General features: G+C 42.3%; 1 protein-coding gene across 1 annotated transcript in view; it reads right to left on the bottom strand.

Annotated features, from left to right (window-relative positions):
• SNX24 (sorting nexin 24) overlaps positions 1-19,306 on the bottom strand; it is a 766,047-nt gene that overhangs the window by 81,282 nt on the left and 665,459 nt on the right. The window lies entirely within an intron of this gene.

The following is a 19,306-nucleotide window of genomic DNA, read 5'->3' as shown; positions in this document are numbered from 1 at the left end:
CGCCAAAAAAATCGATAGACTAGGGAAAATGCAAGTCAGTAGAACATCCGCCCCCACTCTGGAAACTTCCAAGGTGGGGCAGAGTTGCGGCTACGCCCAGCCGGGAGCAGCCCATATAAGGCGGGTCCTGCTGCCACGCCTCGGCCAGGAGATCCTAACGTAGGGTGTAGCCGGAGGAGAGGCCGAGGCCAGCGGGACCCGGCCAGGGGATTGCCTTTACAACGCTGAAGAGTTGCAGGGGGGGGAATGTCTCCTCGACCCCCCCCCTCTCTCTCCCAGTCCGGCCGCGGTGGCCCTTGAGAGTTTCAGGTAGTCCCGCCACATGCTCTTCCGGTCCGGCCACCAACGGTCGGGGGGCCGAGGCCGACGGGATCCGGCTGCAGCCGATAAACCAAGGAACCCGTTCATGGGGCCAGAGCCAGGGGCGTCCGGCCGACATCCACCGGAAGCCCGGCCCAAAGACGGACGGGACATTTTTTCTTTTCTCCTTCGTAATAGCAGCGGCAACACGCCAGGCACCACTTCTTTCTTCAAAAATGGCTTTGACAACACTGGGGGGGATGTCTTGCACATGCCTCCGACCCCCCCCCGTCCTCATCGCCACCGGCCATAACAAATGTCAAGCGGGGCGCCGTGGGGTGCACTGGGAGGGAGAGACGGTGCGAACAGGCCTCTCCCGCCTCCTCAGGTGAAGGCTTCCCAGCTGCACCCTCAGCGCTCCAGGCGCCCCGAAAAGGGTTCGTCCACTGTGGCGATGCTGCAACGTCTCGCCCGGCAGGGTGGAGCCCGTCCGCTCATGTGACCCCGCGATCGCCGGTAGCTGCCGAACTCTCAAAATGGCGATCGACCTGGCAAGAGCGGGCCCAGCATGAAGAAATGGCCCGGTCACTGGTTGACTCCACCACCGTAGTCCTCCATGACCTTGAAGATTCTAGAGGAGCCGCAGGAGTCTCCGACCCCCGATGGGGAATGACTGCCATGATCGCCCGTGGAGTGACGAAACTGTATCCACGGGACGTCGGCGCTCCCATGCTGGCGCCAGCCTCACTTTGAATTACTAGAATCCTGCAGACCTCAGTTCCGGTGAAAGCACAGTGTGACCCGGTAGGAAAAATTGTTGCACCCCCTCCCCTTTTTGAGTGATAGTTCAAACCACCGATCCTTTCCTTTGCCCTTTTAACGGAACTTTGGACTGCCTCCCCCTCTTTTACATTTTCTAGAGAAAACAAAACATTAACCACTACATTACCATAGCAGTTGACACCAGAACTGTTTTCAAATTGAAAACCAACAACATCTTCAACAGAATCCTTTTTGTTTCTGCTGTGACCCTGCTACAGCACAGGCATTGTCCCCAGCAGTAATTCTGCAATGCCGGTAAGAATAGCTGTGGTGCCTACTGGACTCACTCACCCCGCGGCGCCCCACGCCGTTATTTGCTGGGCGGCAACTTACTAGACATCACTTTCGTGCCATCTAGATTTCAGCGCGTTCTGCTGCCTTGGAACTATTCGCACAACAGACTGCTACTGACGACCCACCCCCAGGCAACATCTTCTGAATTTTCATAATTTGAAAGAACTAGTAACATGTCCTCATCAGGAATTCAAAAGAAATTGCCACGGTCTCTTCGTTGTTTAAATGTTTTTACTGTTTTTGTTTTGTTGTATATATTTATATGTTATTAAAGTTTTATATTCCTACTACTTTGTTGGAGTGCTATATATTTTTAATGTGACACATAATTGTAAAAACTTTGATGTACAAAGAGTCATTCCTGGAATCTTCCGCTTCAGGCTCGGTCCCCTCCCCAATCACAATACAGGATGGTTTTCAGATAGTAGGAACACGTGTGGTGTGACGGATCTCATCGGGTGTGGGCCTTGATCTACTATAACTCCTTTGAAGAGGGGTGATTCTTTACAGCTGGAGCCATAAACTACATCTGCAGGGCTAGCTGATAGCCTGGACAATCGGACACAGAGGAAGAGGAGTGTCAGAGGGTGCGGTAGTGAATAGGGCGAAAGGGAGGTGTCGGGCGGGCACAGAGTGTGATTCTCAGGGAAGAGCAGCGCAGATGGGGGGAGGTTTATTGCCCATGCATAAGACAGAGAGCGGGGTGACCAGTGCCTGGGGAAGATGCTTGCGAGGGTGGGGAGCCATGCTAAGGATCGACAGCGTGCAGAGAGTGGGTCTGGTCAAGGCATCTAAAATGACTGCCGTGCACGACAAAAGTGTGGCATTTGAAAAAAGGCAAGATGGCGCAGACAATGTTTTTCAACACTTCCTGATTTCCTTCGAATCGAACGTTAACAGACGTTGGGGCATATTACCAAAGTTAAGCGATATTTACCTTCTTAGGTACATCAAACCTAAGAGGTCAGGGAGGATCTACTATGCCCCCTTATGGTCATTTGCCCCTTCGCTTTGGCCTCCTCTTGTCTCTCGATCCTACCGAGAGACAAGATGGCGGCCGCTACGGACTGTTTGGAATGTTTACAGACGCCGGAGAATCAATCAGCTTCGCAAACCTCCGTTACGCGAAGCGGAGCGCTGTTACAGATATATATCTTTTTTTGAACGTTAATTTCTCAAAATCCACTGGAGCACATATATTGAGACCTAGCAAAGGCACATTGGGCTACCAGTCCCTAATATTTTACCAAGTTTCGTGCAAATCCATTCAGCCGTTCGATTATTAATATTATTATTTTTTTTGCCCCGCGGGGCCCTTTTAAAACCTCCACATCAAACCTAGGGGGTCAGCGAGGATCTACTATGCCCCCTTATGGTCATTTGCCCCTTCGCTTTGGCCTCCTCTTGTCTCTCGATCCTACCGAGAGACAAGATGGCGGCCGCTATGGACTGTTTGGAATGTTCACAGACGCCGGAGAACCAATCAGCTTCGCTTCACAAAGTTCCGTACCGCGAAAAGTCCGCGAACCGGAGCGCTGCCCGGTCCGCTGTTACAGATATATATCTTTTTTTGAACGTTAATTTCTCAAAATCCACTGGAGCACATATATTGAGACCTAGCAAAGGCACATCGGGCTACCAGTCCCTACAATTTTGCCAAGTTTCGTGCAAATCCATTCAGCCGTTCGGGCTAAAAGTGAGGCCAACCGCCCTATGGAAAACTCAATGTTAAAAACACGTTTTGGGACCCCCCTTTTTTCTCGGCCCCCCCTTGACGAACCCCCCCCAAATTTTCAAGGGCTGCTCAGAAACAAAATGTGCCATTTTCCTGAATATTTCAGCCAATTCCGTCCACAAACGCCAAAGTTATTAGACATAGAATTTTCAAAAATCCCATAGAGAAAAAATCCTAACTATATATACCTACCCCCCAGGCAACATCTTCTGAATTTTCATAATTTGAAAGAACTAGTAACATGTCCTCATCAGGAATTCAAAAGAAATTGCCACGGTCTCTTCGTTGTTTAAATGTTTTTACTGTTTTTGTTTTGTTGTATATATTTATATGTTATTAAAGTTTTATATTCCTACTACTTTGTTGGAGTGCTATATATTTTTAATGTGACACATAATTGTAAAAACTTTGATGTACAAAGAGTCATTCCTGGAATCTTCCGCTTCAGGCTCGGTCCCCTCCCCAATCACAATACAGGATGGTTTTCAGATAGTAGGAACACGTGTGGTGTGACGGATCTCATCGGGTGTGGGCCTTGATCTACTATAACTCCTTTGAAGAGGGGTGATTCTTTACAGCTGGAGCCATAAACTACATCTGCAGGGCTAGCTGATAGCCTGGACAATCGGACACAGAGGAAGAGGAGTGTCAGAGGGTGCGGTAGTGAATAGGGCGAAAGGGAGGTGTCGGGCGGGCACAGAGTGTGATTCTCAGGGAAGAGCAGCGCAGATGGGGGGAGGTTTATTGCCCATGCATAAGACAGAGAGCGGGGGTGACCAGTGCCTGGGGAAGATGCTTGCGAGGGTGGGGAGCCATGCTAAGGATCGACAGCGTGCAGAGAGTGGGTCTGGTCAAGGCATCTAAAATGACTGCCGTGCACGACAAAAGTGTGGCATTTGAAAAAAGGCAAGATGGCGCAGACAATGTTTTTCAACACTTCCTGATTTCCTTCGAATCGAACGTTAACAGACGTTGGGGCATATTACCAAAGTTAAGCGATATTTACCTTCTTAGGTACATCAAACCTAAGAGGTCAGGGAGGATCTACTATGCCCCCTTATGGTCATTTGCCCCTTCGCTTTGGCCTCCTCTTGTCTCTCGATCCTACCGAGAGACAAGATGGCGGCCGCTACGGACTGTTTGGAATGTTTACAGACGCCGGAGAACCAATCAGCTTCGCAAACCTCCGTTACGCGAAGCGGAGCGCTGTTACAGATATATATCTTTTTTTGAACGTTAATTTCTCAAAATCCACTGGAGCACATATATTGAGACCTAGCAAAGGCACATCGGGCTACCAGTCCCTAATATTTTACTAAGTTTCGTGCAAATCCATTCAGCCGTTCGATTATTATTATTATTTATTTTTTTTGCCCCGCGGGGCCCTTTTAAAACCTCCACATCAAACCTAGGGGGTCAGCGAGGATCTACTATACCCCCTTATGGTCATTTGCCCCTTCGCTTTGGCCTCCTCTTGTCTCTCGATCCTACCGAGAGACAAGATGGCGGCCGCTATGGACTGTTTGGAATGTTCACAGACGCCGGAGAACCAATCAGCTTCGCTTCACAAAGTTCCGTACCGCGAAAAGTCCGCGAACCGGAGCGCTGCCCGGTCCGCTGTTACAGATATATATCTTTTTTTGAACGTTAATTTCTCAAAATCCACTGGAGCACATATATTGAGACCTAGCAAAGGCACATCGGGCTACCAGTCCCTACAATTTTGCCAAGTTTCGTGCAAATCCATTCAGCCGTTCGGGCTAAAAGTGAGGCCAACCGCCCTATGGAAAACTCAATGTTAAAAACACGTTTTGGGACCCCCCTTTTTTCTCGGCCCCCCCTTGACGAACCCCCCCCAAATTTTTAAGGGCTGCTCAGAAACAAAATGTGCCATTTTCCTGAAAATTTCAGCCAATTCCGTCCACAAACGCCAAAGTTATTAGACATAGAATTTTCAAAAATCCCATAGAGAAAAAGTCCTAACTATATATACCTACTGGCGACCGCCAGTAGGTAATATATATATAATCCATGTTGCCCAAAAGAAGGAGAACTCGAGGCACCAGCCTCTTACTCATAGGCAACTTGTGAAAACTCAACAGAAGCTCTATATTGCACCATCATCTGCATGATGTTGATTACTATTCGCCCCCAATGGACCTCTTAGATGAGTTCGACTATTGGTGCATATGCTGGGACTTATAGTATTTATTAAGCTGATTCTTACCCTCCAGTGGGTTCTGTTTTGTTTCCATGTCTTTAAAATATTTTCTTTTATTCATATATATATATATATATATATATATATATATATATTATCACCACAAAAATGGGCAGCACAACCGGATACTTCAAGAAGCTTTATTTTTCTTTACAACACCCCACCGACGCGTTTCAGCCTCACGGCTTTTCTCACGGTCAGCAAGTCCCTTCTTACTTTTCAGTTATATACTGCCCCACCTTAGCCTTAAGGTGGCATTGTGGGATATGTAGTTCTTGTTACATTAAAAAGAATTCATCATTTCAACAAACAAAGGACTGGTGTGTTCACCTATGTCCATGTATAGTACATAGCGTCTGATGTGCAAATCACTTCGGGCAGTAAATTTCAGTGATATATTCAAAGGTATGAATTTATATATTTTAGTTGCTATTTAGGGTATAGTACCCATGATCACACTGTTTCTGGTCAGTTATGTTCATTTTTACTCCAGGTGTATGTGGAGATCTTCTCCAAAGTTCATCCCTTTCGGATGATTTGTGCGGAACCGAACAATGAGGCGCGATTCCATTTGTCGAAGAAGACGAGTTGTGTCTCCTCCTCTCTCCAGTCTCGTGAGCATTTTTAGTCCATAGTAACTCATTGATCGCCAGTCCCCATTTTGGCAGGTATTCAGATGTTTGGCTGTGGCATACACCTGGAGTAAAAATGAACATAACTGACCAGAAACAGTGTGATCATGGGTACTATACCCTAAATAGCAACTAAAATATATAAATTCATACCTTTGAATATATCACTGAAATTTACTGCCCGAAGTGATTTGCACATCAGACGCTATGTACTATACATGGACATAGGTGAACGCACCAGTCCTTTGTTTGTTGAAATGATAAATTCTTTTTAATGTAACAAGAACTACGTATCCCACAATGCCACCTTAAGGCTAAGGTGGGGCAGTATATAACTGAAAAGTAAGAAGGGACTTGCTGACCGTGAGAAAAGCCGTGAGGCTGAAAAGCGTCGGTGGGGTGTTGTAAAGAAAAATAAAGCTTCTTGAAGTATCCGGTTGTGCTGCCCATTTTTGTGGTGATAATTGAAAATTCGGGCTTTGATCCAGCCCTGGGGCAAGCACACACTGTCGAGCGCTCCTATTGCTGAAGGATCGCTTTGGTTAAAATATATATATATATATATATATTTATGAAAGTAGAAACGGCGTTCCAACAGGCACTTGGGTCCGGCAAAGAAACACCAGGGTCCGTTCTTATGCTAAAACAAAGAGGTTTATTAAGGTCATAAACCTGTTGTGACGAGTTTGGCACTTACAAAGCGCCTGTTCACCTTAATAAACCTCTTTGTTTTGGCATAAGAACGGACCCTGGTGTTACTTTCATTGATTTTACCGGCTGCTCCACCGGCATCGAGCCACCCCTGCAAAGGCGAGGGATCTCCGGAAGGAGCTTTCGTTTAATGGATATATATTTATATATATTTATAAATATATTTATAAATATATATATATATATATATATATATATATATATATATATATATGTATAAATATATATATATATATATATATATATATATATATATAGAGAGAGAGAGAGAGAGAGAGAGAGAGAGAAAGAGAGAGAGAGAGAGAGAGAGAGAAAGTTTCAATGTACTTGCCTTTTTTAAGATATCCATGCCACAATATTTTTGATTTGATATTTTGAGAGATTACGGACAAAGTATGTAAATTCATTATTTTTTTACATGATATTTCTGTGTCACGAAATTGTTGTTCTCGATATTATGTCACACAATCAGCTGTATATCATACAGGCATGAAAAAAGTGACAAAAATTCACAATACCCTCTCAATGGCAAAAAGAGATCGCTAAAATGTAACCAAGACATATATTTGAGGGAAATTGCTCAAAGTATATCTGAAAATCAAAGTGATGACTATTTAAAAACCGTTTGGTATCCTCCAAAAAATAAGTCAAGAAAGCCTCTCCCCATTATAAACATGCCACATTCCAAAATATGAAATCACCAGTGACAGGGTAAGAAAACAAACTGATGGTAGGGTGTGCAACACATGGGTTGTGTAATAAGCCCATTGTCAAGGGAACTGGTCTATTTTATGCAGGAATGTGGATTTCTGTAAACGAAAACAAAAGACACGATGACAACCTGTGTTGAGATAGCATGTTTGAAATTGTCATACTATTTTATTTATTTCGGGCATACTTTGAGTTTGTTAAGTTTTGCCTAAGAGGAAAGCTGTCTACAAATAAGTACATATAAATTAACCCCTGCCCTAACAAAGTGCAGAACCGACCTTTGCTTCAGAGAGTTCAGCGGTCTGTGTCCTGCAGAACACACCTTTAAATCTCGGCAAGACAGAGGCAACCTTTTATTCTACAAATACGAATATAGTGAGTACCATCATACTGTAAACTATTTGTAGCACTTTGAATTTTAAAACCTACAGCAACATATTAATGTTTCGCTTTGTAAACACTCTTTACTGATAAAAGCAAACATATTGTCTAATAAAAATGAAGCCTATAATAAATAAAAGTGAAAAACGTGATGTTTGCTATCCTTTGTGAAATATTGAAAAACCTGCGCAAAAGCTTTTTCATAGGCCAAAGTCACTTCTTTTCCAGGACTTGAAGGAAGCCATCCATCACTGCAGTCAGGAGGAGGAACTCTCCTGTGTGTTCCTCAGCCTCGTTTGGATGCATGAATGCAAGAGCTGTGGGTGTTAACAAGGTAGGTTGAATGAGTGATGAGTTTACAATGCACCGGTCACATCTATGAGAACCATGATTATGACAAACAACTATCTAAATAACCTCTAGAGTGCCACCCGCACCTCGATGGAACTTGAGGGTGCATAATGTGCACATGCAAAACAACGCAACATTAACATTACGTACAAAGTAATGATCCTCTATCTAGGAAGTACCAACTGATGTCAGAAATAACAGAAGTTTAGGGCAGCTGGGAATATAGGGTGCTGCAACAGAAAACACATACAAATGTTCGCATATATTTTTATAGCCTTTAAATAAAGTGCATGATGCTTCCATTATCAAAAAACAGGTTTTGTCTTTGGTTACTAAAATATAAATATGAGAGAAAAAAAGCTTCACACAAGCATGATCAAATTTAAGACTAATAAAAAGAGCTTTAGAACGCCATAAATGTACGCACTTTCACCCTTTCAAAATGAAGCATATAGCCTCTTTGATGAAATGAGCCTTTGCCTACCTGGTTTTTCCATACAGAATGCAATTTCCAGTGTCGCTGTAAAGTATCTACTTTCTACAGCATGTATTCACCATCTGACTTGCTAATTTACAACCACAGCGATACCCAAAATATTAGTTACACATTTGGAGGTGATTCTAATGTATTACTAAACTTGCAGTACAAAAAATAAGTTTTTGATGTCCTGGTCAAAGTGCAAACCCTGCAGTTTGATAAATAATTGTTGGACTTACAGATACTTTTTTGGGTTTTAATAAGCAATCCCCGAGCTCCAGGAGATAGAAAAGAGGAGCTGAAAGTAGCAGAATAATATACCATTTAAGAACTTTGTTTTTGCTGAACCAGTGAAGTCCCTGTGTGCAGCAGCTCTTTATTATTATTTTCATGTTGCGGGAATTGTGAAAAGACCCGATTTTTCTACCTTATCAGCTCCATCAAATTATGTTCCCAGAGAGCTTATTGATTAGTGGCGCATGTTCCTTCAGGTGACATTCCAAATATTTAATTGTCAGTTATCTTTCCTCCTTCAGTAAGTAAAATACAGTCACAACATTACAGAGGGACTTGTTCTTCCTTAACCTTAGCGAGATGCCATCATGCAGCAGAAAACAGTGTTAAAATATCACAGGATAATGCTGTCCGACAAGGGAGACGTATAAACACTCTAATGATTTCCCTCGAGTTTCCTTTTTAGAAAATTGTCACTAAAGCCAGCATAAATGGTGACATCTCTTCGCAGAGGACACAGGGAAATCGAACGCTGGCATTCTCGTTAGGGCCAAACCTACTCATCAGCCAATTATAACAGCAGCAGAACATCCTGCTGAAAACTTAGACAGGGCCACTTGGCTAACCTTCGGAGGCTGCTAACACAGAACTGCATTGTTTTCAAAATACGAGAAAAGGGTATTTCGTACAAAATACATTTAGATTCGTTTTTTGTAAATTACTCTATTCCAATCACCTCTTACAACCATAATTATTTTAAATATAGAGCCAAACGCTGAAAATATGTACTCTGTTAAAGACCTCCAAACCACTTAATGCTCAATTTGGTCTGAAAGTGGCCTATTGCAAGGGTGTAAAAGTTCATGACAGTTTCCTGTCTCCTGCACGAACAGTATGCTAGTTCACGGGTGCAACTAAAAACGGGGAGAAAAAAAATCAATATTCTCTAGCTATGTAAGCTGGAGTGTCACGTCTCTACTGGGACTGACACTAACAGGCTGCTCGAGGCTACCACTCTTAAATGTATCTACTTCTATAACTACAGAAAACGATAAAAGGGAACGAGGGTAAATTTGGAACAAATAAAAAGAATAGATGAAATAACCCCGAATCCACTGGCCGTACTTCTGGGCTATTAGACTAAGGCTCCAAAGACCAATGTGGAAAGTTCCATGATAGTTTTATTATTATTATTTTTGCAGTTTTATAGCGAAAACATGGCCCAAGGGCATTAGGGCCATTTACATGAGCACCAGATTACATTACACAAGGTCAGAATATATATATATTTTTTTTTTTTAATTTTGGGCAGGGAGAGAATAAGTAAATTGTCCAGAATCACAGAATGTTGAGATGATACTAATTTATACCCGGCTTCCCAGCTCCAAAGCCAGCAGATCTGGCCATTAGGACACATCTCTGATACCTTCAGATAACAAGACAGTTCTAGCAGTGTTGCTGTTTAATACCACCAAATAAATCCATTGATGATGGATCATGAGAACCTAGCCAAAGCGAAAAACAGTAGGTTCACCAATTTTGGTGAGCCTCAACAATCAGAAAAGGAAAAATACTTTTCTAGAGTCCCTTACTCACCCAAAGAATTGCCCCTAGGTGACATGCTTCATCATTGGGGCCATCCCAAGCATCTACTTCTTGGGGCGTGCTGTGACTTGCGAAAAATACGTAGGAGCACTAGTTGTGTGAATCTATGTGTTGTCCAGTGTTGGGGTAGTGGTGTTTGTGCTGGTTTAAAAATAGCTAACTAGTGAGCTAACATTTTATTCCTGCTCCTAGTTGGTAAGGATAAACAGGGGGGTAAAATAAAAGGAAAAATATAACTGTTATGTGGTTATATTCCCTAGTATTTCATCGACATGTTTTGAGGTGTCCCCTAAACCTCTTCTTCAGGACACCAACTAGGAGCAGGAATAAAATGTTAGCTCACTAGTTAGGTATTTTTAAACCAGCACAAACACCACTCCCCCAACACTGAACAACACATAGATTCACACAACTAGTGCTCCTACATACTTTTCGCAAGTCGCAGCACACCCCAAGCAGTAGATGCTTGGGATGGCCCCAATGATGAAGCATGTCACCTAGCGGCAATTCCCTGGGTGAGTGAGGGGACTCTAGAATTTCTTTTTCTTTTCTGATTGTTGAGGCTCACCAAAATTGGTGAACCCACTGTTTTTCGCTTTGGCTAGGTTCTCATGCACCATCATCGATGGATTTATTTGGTGTACTTTGAACATACAGGAGGATGAACCTAGCCTGATCCTCCTTCTCCCTCTTTTTTTGACAAGCTGTTTCATACCAACCATTATGCTGTTCATCAAAATGGATACTATTAGAATTGCCCTGAATCAATTATCTCTACATGTACACCTAGCTTCACTGGTTATAAATAAAACTAAAGTATAACATAACCCCACCGCTGATGACATTCACAGTCAACACAAGGAAAGCTTTATCTTGGGCACAGATAGTTCTCTCTGTGTATCTACAGCTAAGCACCTTAACACAACCTAAAACGAAATGTGTCTACTATTTAAATTCAGAAAAGCCTGTTTCCTCTAGGGCACACAAAAGAATATAAGTATCAATGACTGAGTAAAGGTCTTTGGAAACAAACATTTTTATTCTGCTTGAACACATTCTCTCACTGCTGCATACACAAGGCCTTTAAAGGCTCTTTTGTATGCTCTAACCTTCAAAAGGAGGCCTCACAGCTTGGTAACTCTTAGGCCACGGACAGCAGGAATTCATGAAGCAAAAAACAGCTAAACTACCTTCTACAGTTAAGACTATCTGCGAATATAGGCGAGAAATTGCAAGGAAGTGAAACAGTTAACAAACAAATGATAATACTGCGTGCATGCATGGGCGTTACAAGATACTACTGCCAATGTCAGCTTCTATGAGGCAACATCAAAGCCCCCTTCCAGAGGAGACTTTGCAGCTTTCAAAAATATATTTCCTTTGTCCGCTTTAATGAGGGGTTCAGTGGCAGGGGGCAGTTTTCAGTGCATGGGAACAAAACAATCATTAAGTGGATCCCATATTCAGTGGTGCCTGATGACTTTTAATATTGACTGGCTGTAAAAACCCACTATGAGGTACCACACATGGTGGTGGGTTTGGTAGGGCTCTCTACCCTAAACAAAGCATAGAAAAAGATAAGTGAAAATGTACCGTTTTACACAAGTGTTAAAAAGAAATTGATTAAAACCCTCTCTTTTCCATGAGGTTCTAAAGGGACATTTATTAAAAACTGTAAAAGTGGCATCACAAATTATCTTCTACAGCTGTAAGTGCTCTCTAACATCAAGCAAATGATGACATAAAATCAGCAATAATCGCCTCCAAAATGACATGAATTGCCACTGATATAACACCTTATAATATTTTGTAAATACATTTGTTCTGTCAGTGTTGAACAAAAGTATGACTACCCTCTAGTCCTGAAAGGGTAGTATATTACAGCAGAATTGAAAGAAGAACTTAGGGGCTGATTACGATGGTGTAACGTTTGCCACCGCTGTGACGGCAGTGCCGACCGTCACTCCATCGTAAACTGAATGACCCACCGACATAGTACGATGGCGATGGGTATCGGGCGGATAGAAAGCCCGTCCGCCCCTTTTCCGCTGGTTGACAATCGTTACGATTGCTGGAAGGACGGAGCAGGGGCACAAGTATGGTGGCGGTGCCTAGTAGGCATCGCAATCCATATTAGGAGGTAGAGCATTTGCAGGCCTTTCCATGGCGGCGATACCGCCATAGAAGGGCTGGCGGGATTTGCTTTGGGGACCCGTTGCAGGGCCCCAGGGTGCTGTGGGGGGCTGCACTTGGGGGTACCTATGGTACCCCCCTACATTGTCATGCATAAGGTGGCAGGCACCACGCAGTGCCTGCCACGTTGTGCATGGCAATGCACAACATGGCATTTTACCATTGCGGCGGGTGCTGTAGCCAGCAGCACCTGCCGGCAATGTTAAGATGCCAGATGTGACAGCCGCGGTGGTGGTGGCATCATAACAGGGGTGGCGGGACCGCCACATTGCAGGCGGGCCGTCCCGTTACCGCCAGGGTGGCGGGCGGACTACAGTCCGCCCGCTATCCTAATGACCCCATAGTTCCCTCGGAATTGTTTATATTTTATTCAATGACTCAAAGGACGTCAAGAAATATCTGGATCACATGTGAATATGTTTTTAAAATCAGGGTTAAAAAAGTTTGCTATTTTGCCATTTTCATGCAGATGACAAGCCAGAAAAGAATACAGTAGGCAAGCAACGACAGAGAGAAATGCAAGTCCAACAGCATTCAATACATAGATTCATATGAGATTCATGATACATGTTCTTATCCTCGGGCAACAATTAACAAGCAGATAAAACAAACACCAGACTCAGTTCTTATAACAGAGTGAGTGAGTCCAAAGGCAAACAATACCCCATGAGAAATAGATTAGAGCCTCAAGAATCAGTTCTGCAGTTCCATAACATTCTCTTATATCGTCGTGCAATTTTGCATGCAAAAGTCTTATCTTGATGATTGACTGCTGGCAGAATCTGATGGAATAAATATTCAACTTGATCCACATAGACAGAATCTTTAGTCACAAGTTCTTTTTATTATCACATGACACTTTTTCCTTTCAAGTGGCTGGACACAAATACCTCATCCAGGGATGTGTTTTTATGCCTTGTGATTGTTGCACAGATGTGTTTTCTATTTTCTTTTCGCATGAAGTGTTATTAAATACCAAATATACCTGGTGGTTTCTTCGAACTGTATTCCTTCATATACATTTCTCTGGCTCTTTGCACGCCGATCTTCGAAACAAATTCAGTGAGTCTTCAACTGTATATTATTGGTAACACACCAAAAAGCTTACACTGATTTAATCTATAAACATAGCTATACATATACCTAAGGGCTAGCGGTATTTCATCGATTAAATATTCATTGACAGATATGTAGAACAAGCTGAGGATACCACTTTCTTCTTTCAGGTCTAGGTCTGTCAGGATCATTACGTCAATAAAAATTATATTTTTTCCCCACAAAACAATGTTTATTTTGGTGAAAAACTAATTTTATTCCCAAACTTTATTTTGAAATTTTCTGAAAATACATTATTGCTGTTTCCAAATGTTTGCTTTTAATTTCTAATACAATCAAATTTCATCCCTATTCTTATTACAGAGAGATGAAGGATTCTATTTAATGGAGTGCTTTTTTGGGGAAATGCTGTGGTTGATGGTGTATTTTAAAGCATACTGGAGTAAAATCAACTTTATAAAGTGAGAAGAACACATGAACTATTTTATTGGGAATAGGGGATCCCCAAGATCTTTTGGGAAACATTGTAAATTGGTGCATTGTATCAAATATTGAGGTACTAACACTGGGTAGAAATGGCTAAGATTTAAAAGTACCTGAACAAATGTGTTTGGAGTATCCCATGCCCACGTGATTTTTTTCGAATATTTGTGGCTGATGGTTTGAGAATTGAGAAAGTCTTTAGGCCACAAGAATATATGAACTAGATTTGGTATTGTTGTGAATCTATCTAGGACCCTAATTAGATATCCCTGATTCATGCCCTTATGTGGTTATAACAAAACATATCCTTATAAAGGTATAAGAATCATGTCCATATTTAGGCATAGCCAATGCAGTCCAAATACGGCAAGGCTACTCCCATAGACTCCTAGAAAGCACAAACCAAGCCTCCAGCAGCCCGGGAATTCCCCCTGCTTTTGTTTTGATTTGCACAAGAACTCCTGGAGTCCAGAAATAACTGTTAGTTCTTAGTGACGTCTTATGTCCAACCTTACATCAAACACGGCACCTTTAAGGTATAAATATACCAACGTTGCCTTAAGCAAACACACGATGGTTTGGAGCAGAGCGGCTATCTACTTGCCCGACGCCCAGCTGATGCGAGAGCCGAAGGAAGCCGACCCTCCCATTTGACGCACTAAGAGAGACGCTGTCTTTTCTCCTGCTGAGAAATCCAGCTCCGGTGATTCCAGTCACCCTTGCGGGTTGCTGGGAGATCGAGTCCTGAGACACGAGATACAAGACCTCCTTCATTCTCTTACCAAGGTACGGAGCTGACTAAATCCTTAAGAGAATTCTTGATTCAGATTCCTGGCAAAAAACAACTTAACTTAAACTACAACTTACTTACTCCTTCCCACGTATTAGGCTTAGGTCAGGTACACCGGGGTAGGCCTATATTAGAAGCACCAGTTGAGTATGTTAGTCAATGTTTTTATGTATGTATATATTTTATCCGTTTTAAAGTATCATATGGCTAAGAAACCATATCAATGCTTTTACAGTATTATTACATAATACTCCTTTTACTGTACGCACTTTACTTCATGATAAGTATTGCAATTGTGGCAACTCATTTCTCTTGCATGAGAAAGAGGACTGCTCAATAAATAACACCTTTTATTGAAAACGCCCGTCTCTCTATTTCTCTGCACTCTGGTGAAACTAAGTATGCACGATTGACTGAGTGAAATAGCTGTCTATTGTTTTCACACAACTCTAGAGATACACTCTTTATTCTGAGGGGGCAAAGTTGTCTTGTTTATGCGGTTGTCAGAAGCTAATCCCTTCTTATCTATTCAAGGAAGTTAACACCTCCTTGTTTACTCGAGAAGGTTTCTAGTAACCTCTGAGCTAGCTGGCAAACCTATTTAAGTCTAATATAGTCAGTAGAGACCTAGATGACCTCAGTCCTACGTCTAAACTGCTGTTTATATTATTCCAATGCGCAGAGCCTATTGGGAATATAGGAACTACACTACATGGCGCCCAATGTTTGGTAAGGCGATAATCTAACGCAAGACTCTAGAGTAACTCAGTTGTGCTTTTTCACACAGACCCTTTTTCCCGTAAATACTCCAAAAGACGTCTGGAGTGGGTAAAAGGTTAATATCCGCCGGAACTTAGTAGGAAGAGATTCCTATGTATTAGTTTTTGGTTTAGTCAACGTTGAAGGATACAGTGTTCCAAAATATTGTGCACCTAATCTTTATTTCCCTTGAAACTTGATCTGCAACAAAACTTTCTGTCAGTAAAATGGGAGAAAGTGACGACGAAAGAGAGAGAGCTAGAATAGCATCTCAACTCCTAGCGGATGACACAAGTCTCCGAGAAGAAGACCCGAATGCTATAATCGTTCCGGTAAATGTAAGAAGAACTATAACTCTTAAACTTATAGAAAATGGACTATCACCAAGAGGTGGTACAGTCATATTTGTGGTAGAGGCCGACAGAGGTATTCTATTCATGGATACATTTTCCAGCAGCACACACTGTGACACAAGATTTCCACTATTACAAAATAGAGGAACCTCCGGATAAATACGCTCCTTTCGAGGACGTTGAAATCCCACTAACATACCAAGAGCACCTGCTCTGGTTTAATGGCGCCCTAAAACATCAAAATCACATCACCAGGCTCGGTCCACTAGGTAGACCAGGAGCCATGTGGCCGGTTCTAGCCAGCTACACACCACATCCTGACATTGAAAAGATGTCAGACCGAGAACTCTTAGCTCAGCTAAAACTATTAATTAAAATACACAGACAATTGGTCCAATATGTCATGCGGACTTCAACAGTCCAACCAGCAATAAAAATTCCACACACCACCCCTCACCAGGGGAACACAAATAAAATCACACCACAGAATATACAATCAGCCATTGGCAAAATTCCCGCAAAACGGGAACAGATTCCATTCTGGTTAGCCCGAAAAATTACTCAAATAGAGGCGGTATTTCCTGATACTACACCTCATGAGAAACACAGAATTCTGACTATCTGTCTTCCAATGGGGATCGCACCACATGTGGAGGACTGTGACACTTGGGGCACAGTCTTTGCTTCGATTTACACAAAAACACATCGTGTTCTGTCCATGGCGGTTATACCAGACGTACTAAGACAGATTCAAAATGAATACGGTCCAGAACCTGCTTTAACTCTAGGTATGAAATTACTAAAAGACTTTAAGCAAATCTTGGCTATATTACTAGCCAACATAAAAGGAGAAGCAGCATCTGTGGCAATCCGCCAGAAATTGAAAGAAACAGATATAGCAGAACAACCTTTTGAACTTGCCAGAATCATAGAAAAATCCTATGAAGAACTAGGTAGAGATAGTTTGGATGGGAAACCAGCAAAACCCCAATTAATTGAAAATCCTGAAAAAACCTTTATTAAAAATAATCTCAACACTCCAAAAAAGAGTTGGGAGGGTAATAAACAATCCACTCCCAGAGAAAAACGGTTTAAGTCCAGAGGAAGGTCTCCTCAACGAAGAGATAGATCTCCAGAACGAGGAGGCAAGTCTCCCCAGAGGGAGCCCTCTGAGAAAAGATACAACCTTAGAGATAGGGATAAATTGAGAAAACCTGACAGATATCAAGATATTGATACACGTCCCTCTCGATCTTTTCAGACTTCCTCACAGAAATCGGAAAGAAGAGGACGGTCAGAACACAAGCAAGAGCACGTCAAGTCCAAAGACAAGGAACATGCTCATCAAAGTAAAAAATTACCATTTCCAAAGAAGAAGGTAGCTAGTATTAAAATAAAACATGCCGAGGATTCGGAGGACACAACTGAAAAACGGAGAGTGGGCCCAGACAGTGCTAGACAGCGCAGCAGAAGTAACCATAGCTCGCAAGATCTTGATGAATCTTCTGGAGACAGTGGACACGAATGAATACATTCAAGTGGAAACTGCAGACACCAGAGTTAGCAAACCCCATAAACTATATGAAATAACATTGCGTATAGAGGGGGACAAAACTAGGAAAGTAAGGGGTCTCTTTTGGGATAACCTTTCGAAAGGCTATGACATCCTGTTAGCTGAGAAAGACTGGCCACCAGAGTTTGTCAGGGAGTGCCCTCATGGCGAAGAAATGATTATGCCTGCCTTCTCAAATCACATTCCAATTCATAAAAAATACACATTTGCTAGAAAATGGGCAGTGGCCCAAGCTCCTGCATTATATAAAAATCATGTAGGATGGCAGTATCCTGTTAAGCAAGAAGCTAAAACACAAGTCAGGGAGATCCTAGATCAACTTGAATACCATGGGGTGATTGAAAGATGCACCTCACAAATGAATAATCCTTTGTTTCCTGTCTCCAAGCCAGACGATTCATATCGTCTAGTTTTGGACTACAGACACCTAAACTCCTGCTGCAAAACTTTTGCAGTACAAATCTCACACAGTGCAGCACTAATGAATAACATCGTGCGCAAAAAATATAAAACGACATTAGATATCTCAAATGGCTTCTTTTGTCAAAACATTGCACCTTACAGCAGGTATTTGTCCGCTTTCTCAACAATGGGGTTGCAAAAACAATTCTGTCGACTCCCACAGGGATTCAAGAATAGCCCAGGATTATTCTCAGCAAGGGTAACAGAGTTACTACAAATGTATGATGATGAGGCATTATCATATGTCGATGACATCTATCTTACAGACGACGACCTGGAGACACACTTGAAAAGAGTGAACACCATAATACTTGGGTTCGCAGCTGAAGGCTATAAATTCAACTTTAAGAAGTCACGAATTGCCCATCTTACTGTCCTGTTTTTAGGATATGAATTATCAAGTAAAGGCAAAAGCCTAGCAGACAATTTCTTAGAGAAATGTGCGGTACTCCAAGCTCCAAAAACGCTGAAAAACTTACAATCAATTCTAGGTTTCCTGAATTTCGGAAGAACATACATTCTGAATTATGCAGAGAGGGTTAAACCGCTCTATGAATTAATAAAACCTGATTTCAAACCAATTAATTGGACTCAGAAACACACAGAAATTTTAAGATCATTACAAGCAGACATGTTAATTAAAACAAAATTTCAAACACGCGTAAATGAACGCAACCTTGTAATCCGAGTCATCCCAGGAAGATGCGGATTCACGTACCTGACCTCTAATGAGGGAGAAACAGTACCAAAAGCTTACAAATCACATTTGTACACACAAGATGAAATGAAATTCAGTTCAACTGAAAAAATTCTAACTGCGGTTCAAACTGCTGTAGCAAAAGAAAGAGCCCTCGCACAAGGTAAACGAATAATAATCGTTACACCAGTACCTGCCCTAGAAGCAGTAACAAGAGCAAGCATTCCAAATGCTAAAGCTCTACATCCGAGATGGATACAATGGGTTAATTCTCTTACTGCATCAGACGTAGCATACAAATTTGATCCTAATTTAAAAACACAAGAATTTCTCCAATATGAATATGAATGTCCTCTGCCGACCGAAATCCTGCCTCTGGAACATTACGGCTGTATAATATATACAGACGGTTCAGCACAACCCGCAGTTTGGGGTAAACAAGCATACAGTGCTGTGTGCGCGATT

The sequence above is a fragment of the Lissotriton helveticus genome, chromosome 2_1, assembly GCF_964261635.1.
Source record: "Lissotriton helveticus chromosome 2_1, aLisHel1.1, whole genome shotgun sequence".
Taxonomy (NCBI): Eukaryota; Metazoa; Chordata; class Amphibia; order Caudata; family Salamandridae; genus Lissotriton; species Lissotriton helveticus.
The sequence above is the reverse complement of the archived record's forward strand: the minus strand, read 5'-3'. Positions and strand labels throughout refer to the sequence as shown.